At 35.4% G+C, this 8,253-nt stretch overlaps 1 pseudogene; it reads right to left on the bottom strand.

Moving 5' to 3' along the window:
- Positions 1 to 2,300: 2,300 nt before the first annotated feature.
- On the bottom strand, positions 2,301 to 2,417 carry LOC145258428 (5S ribosomal RNA; annotated as a pseudogene).
- Positions 2,418 to 8,253: the final 5,836 nt, after the last annotated feature.

The following is an 8,253-nucleotide window of genomic DNA, read 5'->3' as shown; positions in this document are numbered from 1 at the left end:
AAGTCTCCAGAAAATAATTCTACAGGATTTTCACAATAAACACCCTGGAAAAAACGGATGAAAAGCTTAATGAGAAGTTACGTCTACTGGTCTAACATGGACCAAGACGTAATAGAGATGGTCGACCCTTGCAAAGATTGCGCCCTAGCGGCGAAAGCATTACCTATTACAATTAAACCTTAGCCGAAAACTGACCAGCCATGGTCAAGAATCCACATCGACTTCGCAGGTCCTCTCGATGACCACTATTGCTTAATCGTAGTCGAAAGCTACATCACATGGCCAGAGATATTAAGATGCAAAAGACTCGCGAACAACAATGAATCGTTTAGATGAACTCTTTGTACATCTCGGTGTAGCAGACTGCATCATGAGCGATAATGGAACTCAGTTCACTTCCGCAGAGTTGAAAAGTTTTTACGATACGTTCCTCAAGATCAAACACATCACCACGCCCCAATATTACCCTTGCTCGAATGGGCAAGCGGAACGATTTGTTGATACACTCAAAAGAGCCCTGAGAAAGGCTCAAGGTACGCCGACGAATGAATCTCTCCAACAGTCCTTATACGTGTACAGAATTACACCTAATCCTAATACTTCAACAGTGGTATCACCATCAGAAAAATTGTTCACATGTAAGTTGAGATCTGTCTTTGACAAAATCTTACCAAAGCAGACAAAACTACAAGTGCCTACTTGCGTAAGCAGAAAACGTTTCATTCCGGGAGAGAAAGCTTTCTTTAAGAGTTACAAGTATAACACCTCATTCTGGGATGCGGGTAAGATCAGTAAGAGAGTCATTGATAGTGTATATATCATGCAAGGACCGAGTTATACCCATAAAGCCACCAACACCAATTAAGAAGATGCCGCTCGGACGACACAAGCAAAACGTAAGAGGAAGAAGCGACCGATTCAGTTTTCGAGACATTCCAGCTCGACCCTCCCCAATCAATACCAGAACCACGGCGGTCAGCTCGGAAAAGGAATGTCTCGAATCCACTTAATGATTGATCCCAAACGTAAGAGACATTTAACAGCTTTTAAGAAGAAAAAGCATGGTAGGGGGTGTTGGGGTGGTACAATTACAGATTCTGACGATGGACTATTCCTGAGCTCACTTCCATTAACCAGTTTCTGCTATTGAGTGAGACTCGGAGGGAGTGGATCGTAACCTTATTTTTTTCCTTTTAATTAAGTGAAGTCCTAATCAACCAGCATACGTTTCTGTATTTTCGTGTAATATATATTTGATTTCATTGTTTCCAAGTTTCTCATTCTTCTTTCAATATGTAAATCACAACAAATATTTATGCATATTTTACGACTTGACAACGCTGTGCAGCCTGCATATATATATATATATATATATATATATATATATATATATATATATATATATATATATAAATCCTCCTAAATTTGCTGATGAGGAGACCGTGCTTACCAAAAAAACTATATATAATTGTTCTACATAACTTCATGTATACCACAATAAAAAGCACGGATTTCCGAAACGATCGTACAGATAATTGATTTTGTTGTTGTTCCTTCTTATGAAACTGATTTTTTATTTAATTAAAATTTGATTTTTAAATTAAAAAATTTTTTTTTTAATTTTTAAATTATAAATCACATTACTTAATATATATATATATATATATATATATATACAGATATATATATAGATATATATATATATATAGATACATATATATATGTGATTTTATGTATCTACATACAGTTGTATGTATTTTCGCTATTTACTCCAATAGTGTTTTATGCATAAGTAAAGCTAGGTAATATGTTTTGAAAATAAGCCTGAGGAATCAACAAGGGGATTAAACGCGGATATTTCTGTGTAACTTAATTATCATATATATTTTTAAAACTTACTCTCTATATATAGTTACGTAATTAAATCGATCCAAGTTCCTCGACTATCGCTGTGTTTTTTCACCGTCTACCTAGCATTCAGTAACTTTTATCCATGAGCGACCTTTTGGCCTTGCTAAGTGGTGACACCTCATCGTAATATATATATATATATATATATATATATATGTAATTATATATATATATATATATATATATATATATATATATATATTAAACAAGGGCTCCCTCAGTCTTTGACAGACTATGATTGCCTTAGAAGGGGTGCCTATACGTGAAAGTCTTATTGACAGGGGGTGCGCAATCTTCAACCACACCTCTCCTGAGTCGACATTGCTAAATATCAGTGGCAAGTTAAGTGTATAAGACGAATAGAAACAAATGCCAAGATAAGCGGAGAGCACATACAACGCCTAGAATTCCCAAATGGTCACCTATCTGGTACTAACCAGGCTCGCCGTTGCTTAACTTTAGTGATCTGACGAGAACCAGTGTGTCAACGCGATTATGCCGTATATATATATATATATATATATATATATATATATATATATATATATATATATATATATATATATATATATATATATATATACCAGGTTAAAGGTATTCAAAATTGAAAACCAATGAATTTAAAGCGATTATTGATAGTGCTTAATAGAAATATAATTTTAATTTAATATTAGATAAACAAATTACATGGTTACGACAATAACAAGGCTAGTGTTTTGGTCAATTGGAGACCTTCATTGGGTAGCCAAACATCGCGATTTCAAAGAGACATGCTTTCAAAAAAAAAAAAAAAATAAAAAAAACCTGAGTTTTTAATTATATTCAAAAGCCCGCGTCACGTTATTTGCAACCTTAATGCAAGAAAAGGCGGAGGGCGTAATAAAGATAGATATATTTGCTCTTGTGTGTAAGATAATAAAGAGGACAGGGAGTAGAGAGATGGGACTGTGTGTGAGGCAAAGATTAGACAAGTTAATACTTATGCGTGGTTGAAAAGAAAGGAAAAGGAAAAATCGTATGAGAGATAAGAAACTAAACAGGTAAAGCATGCATGCCCCCCCCCCCTGTCAGTGCACAATAAACGAGGCATAAAACATGACTAATTTCAGCATTTGCCTCCACCTCTACTTAGCCCCCAAAAGTCCCTAGGGAACGTCAAATCCTGGTGAAAATGAACAAACAATGCAGTTTTAGGCCTTAACATATGTAAATTTGAGTTCTGCACCATGCAACCCCCCCCAAAAAAAATGTCCCCAAAGGCCTTAACATATTCAAAGTTGAGTTCATCAGCATGCAAGACTGCTAAGCAGATATACAGAGAAAAGTTTGGATAAACATGGTAAAATAGTCCCAAAAATTGAAGTGTTTTTATTAGTCTTAAAAGAGCCCCTGGGGCAAACCCAAGAGTTATCGCAAAGTATAGACAAACAAAATTATATAGAAATCAGTTTGTTACAACTTTTCAGAAAGTTTTTTAAAAATCCAAGTCATCGGGTTTTTTTAAATAAGCATAAAAATGTCAGTTTTAGTCATTTTAATCCGAACTATTTAATTCGTACTTTTCAAACTTTAGTATAACAGACTAAATTAAATCCTATATCAATCTTGAGCGTAAGCGACTGATGGAGGACTGAGTGGGCAGACAGACAACTTTATAGAGAGATATAGAAGAATCACAAACCAACAGGCCGAAGCATCTCATGTGAAACAGATAAGCGTGATTGTTTCACGCGTTAGACGATCGTGCGAAATATTCTTTTCATCTACTAAAGACGGAGAAAACATCAATAAACTGTGGAAAAAAAGGCGCGAAAAACACCGAAGGAGATTTAATAAGTTAAATCTCCTGTGGTGATTTGGCTCAAAGTTTTTACGTATGAATATTGATAACAAGCAGTCCGCCTGGCGTGACCCGGTCGTAAAATATGCATAAATATTATATTTTTAATTAATGTTGAATTCTTATTTATTATAAACAGAAATACCGAAAGTATTCAACGTAACGTTGAATTCATTTAACAAAACTTAATAGAATCAGAGACATGTGCCCGCTTTACTTTCAGAAGAAGCCTTGTATATATATATATATATATATATATATATATATATATATATATATATATATATATATATATATATATATATATATATATATATATATATATATATATATCAGCAAAGCAGGCTCCTTCAGTCTTGTACAGACTATGGATACCCACGAAGGGTTGCTTGCGCGTGAAATTTTTCTGTCGGGAGGTGCGCAATCTCCAACCACACCTCTCCTGAGACGACGTTGTTAAATACAAGTGGCAAATGAAGTACAGGACGACTGGAAACAAATGCCGAGATAAGCGGAGAACACATACAGCGCCTAGAATTCCCAAAATGGTCACGCATCTGGTAGTAACCAGGCTCAACGTTTCTTAACTTCAGCGATATGACGAGACCCGGTGTGTCAACGCGATTATGCCGTACATATATACATCCACTAGAAGATGTCCCCAGCGTAACGTTAGATTCCTTTAAAAAATGAAGTAAAAAAAAAAACGAAAAGAAACTGAGACATGTGCACGCGAGTATTATGTTTTTTTCTAAAAAGGTCACTTATCGTAAATAAAAAAGCAATCCTCGAGCTGAAATGAAAACCTAAAGACCGTCGGTTAGGTACGATAACAATTAGGCCAGCTTGTGAAATTTACTTTATGTATGAAAACCAAAGAGGGGAGATATAGCATATGAGAAATATTTGGAATCAGTTCTCCCCTGACTGTTATTTCAGATCATAACGGCAAGGTTAGAGGTTTTGGGGAAATATCAGATATTTTGTAATCCATATGCAAAACTAGGAAAACAAATAATTATGATTGATACATTTTATGGCTATAAAAATGTGCCAAAAATATGTTCTGGATGATGAAGAATTTCCTTAATGTGCGAGCTTAAGGGTAAATGTCACATAGCCCACTACAGAATGCAGGTAATTACCTTTCCAACGAGTTTTCGTTTTTTAAATTCTGATAAATAGTCACTGACATTTGGAACTTATAAAATTGCCAAAAAATGTGGTACATCTATATATGGATACATCTGTACTGTAGCCAAATTGAATATTGAAATGCTCATATCTTTTGGTCTATGGGACTGAACTACATGAAAATTGGCAGGCTTTTTGAAGATTATAGTTCTAGTCTATGGTCAAAGTTTTATTACAATTAATTAAAAAAAAAAACTATATTTTCCAACCAATAAAATCTTCCCAAATTTGCCTACGTTTGTATATATAGTGTTCTGGCAGGCCAGCTTCAGTTTTGGTGCTTTTGGATGAATCTTACCTAGGGCATTTTTTACTTGGTTGTCTCCCCTGTGGCCTTGCCAGGAGACTTATATACAGTGGGGAAAATAAGTATTGGACACATCCCATTATTCTTTATTTAACACATTTATGACACGAATGACGTGAAAATTTAACAAGAAATAGTTACTAATTTAACAATAACAAATAACTTTAGAAATTGGAACCTTTTAATGCATAACAAAAATTATATAATAAAAACGAGATTAGCCGGAAAAAAAGTATTGGACACACTAACATAATTTCATCTAATATTTAGTTGAAACCCCCTTATTGGCTATTACAGCTTCGAGTTTCTATACGACGAAACTAATGTGTGACAACGTCCAGGCGAGATTTTTGCCCACTCTTCAACACATACTTTCTTCAAATCCTGAATATTACGTGGATCTCGCTGGTGGAGCATGATTTTGAGCTCTCTCTGTAGATTTTCTATAGGATTTAAGTTTGGGGACTGACTGGTCCATTTAAGAACATCTATTTTGTTATGTACGAATCAATCGGAGGTTATTTTAGCAGTATGTTTGGGATCATTATCTTGTTGAAAGATCCATCCCTGTCGCATACCTAATGCATTGGAAGCAGGCAAAAGATTATTTTCAAGAATTTCCCGATATTTGGCTGCATTCATCTTTCCATCTATAATATGAAGTAGCCCAGTACCATTTGAAGAAAAGCATCCCCAGAGCATGACATTTCCACCACCAAGCTTTACAGTGGGGAGGGTGTTCTTGGGATCGTGCGCTGTGCCATCTCTTCTCCATACTCGACGTACAGAGTCTCATCAGACCAGATCACATTCTTCCAGTAATCATCTGTTTTCAATAAGTGATCTCTTGCAAACTCTAGACGAGCATTAACATGACATTTTTTTAGTAATGGTGTCTTTCGAGGTGTACGCGATTTAAGACTGTTGCGTCGGAGTACATTACTAATCATTGGTTTCATTACTACTATTCCTGCTTCTTCCAAATCTTTCTGAAGGTTCTCGGTTGCTGCTGAACTTTTCGTACAATCTTTCTCACTGCTCGATCCGACATCTTGCGAGGAGCTCCGGTACGCGGACGGTTCACAGTTGAGTCATGCACCTTCCATTTCCTAATAAGGTTTCCTATGGTGCTTATAGGGATTTTGAATTGAGCAGATATACGCCGATAACCAATTCCATTCTTGTGCTCGGCAATAATATTATCACGGACGACTTGAGAGAGTTCTTTACGTTTACTCATCCTGAGAACCTTCACGCGTGATGGCTTACTGGTGACTAACGTGTTCCAATACTTTCCAACGACGTAGAGTATGGTCTATAACAATCGAGAAACTTCTAAAACGTATAATAGTGTCGGCAAATTAAAATGCAAGTAACAATTTCCAGCATTATTTATAAAAAAAAAATAATAAAATATAATTTAAAACAATGTGTCCAATACTTTTTTCCGGCTATTCTTGTTTTTATTATATAATTTTTGTTATGCATTAAAAGGTTCCAATTTCTAAAGTTATTTGTTATTGTTAAATTAGTGACTATTTCTTGTTAAATTTTCGCGTCATGCATGTGTTAAATAAAGAATAATGGGATGTGTCCAACACTTATTTTCCCCACTATATATATATATATATATATATATATATATATATATATATATATATATATATATATATATATATAAATATATATATATATATAAATGTATATAAGATTTCTATTGATATACACATATAAACACAACGTGTCGGCCGATGTAACCTCCGGCTTTCTTCATATGTATATATTTTCATCTTTCTGTCACACTCGAGAATCTGCGCGGAATTTCGAACAAAATCCTTTATTTAACCACGGCGATAGCATGTCTTTCTTTCGTCAGCCATTACTGGGTAGTTGCATTTGGTGTTGCCCACGCTGAGTATTGGACCATTGTCCCCCCTCGCCCTAAAGTAACTGATCAATTAGATTTTATCAAGTACTCTATCCACTACGCCACGGACCTGCGGGCGACACTAAAATACACTAAAAATTTGACAGAAAAATTCCCGAGTTCGACAAAATACACCTGAAGAAGGTCGGAGGCTACATCGACAGAAACGTTGTGAGAATAACACTGACGATAAGAATATTAGTCTTAATGACCGAAATAATTCATGTCTTTTTTATTTGAAAAAATTGTTTCATTAGTATCTCCTTTTCGTTTCAGTTTTTTCTTTGGTTAAAGTTCTCAGAAATCAAAGAGCCCCCCTACCTGAGATTAACACTTGATATCTATATGAGGTACATAGATATTCGAATGTTTTATTAAAGTTATTAATCTCTAAAACACTAATATAATAAAGAAGCTGAGAACATAATTTTTTCTTTCCAATCGACCATTTTAATATGGTACAGTATATTTTCTTTTACGTCAAGTGATCTTACTGAATTCCAGGACAAGAATTCATCTAGTCTGGTGGAGTAACCAGCTTCGTTTTGTTACTTGAGAGAACATCACTTGGAGAAGGTGTACCATTCCTTGTAAAAGTCAATGTGGGTTAGTTATGCCAATGAAATATTATTTGAACTTCAAATATATGATTTTGAATATTTGGTCAGGGTTTACCTCATGGCAGGTTATCCTGACAAACTCCTGTACAGAGAGACTTTAAACATTCGGGGTAGTGTCTAGTAGGCATTCAAGTTCTCCCTGTAGGCAGTCAAGTTCTCTCCTGTAGGCATTCAAGTTCTCTCCTGTAGGTATTCCAGTTCTCTCCTGTAGGCATTCAGGTTCTCTCCTGTATGCAGTAAAGTTCTCTCCTGTAGACAGTCAAGTTCTCTCCTGTAGACAGTCAAGTTCTCTCCTGTGGGCATTCAGGTTCTCTCTTGTATGCAGTAAAGTTCTCTCCTGTATGCAGTAAAGTTCTCTCCTGTAGGCATTCAGGTTCTCTCCTGTAGGCATTCAGGTTCTCTCCTGTAGGCAGTCAAGTTCTCTCCTGTAGACAGTCAAGTTCTCTCCTGTAGG

Source organism: Euprymna scolopes, chromosome 33, assembly GCF_053919585.1.
Source record: "Euprymna scolopes isolate OS-2025 chromosome 33, ASM5391958v1, whole genome shotgun sequence".
Lineage (NCBI taxonomy): Eukaryota > Metazoa > Mollusca > Cephalopoda > Sepiida > Sepiolidae > Euprymna > Euprymna scolopes.
This window is presented reverse-complemented; position numbering and strand designations above follow the sequence as displayed.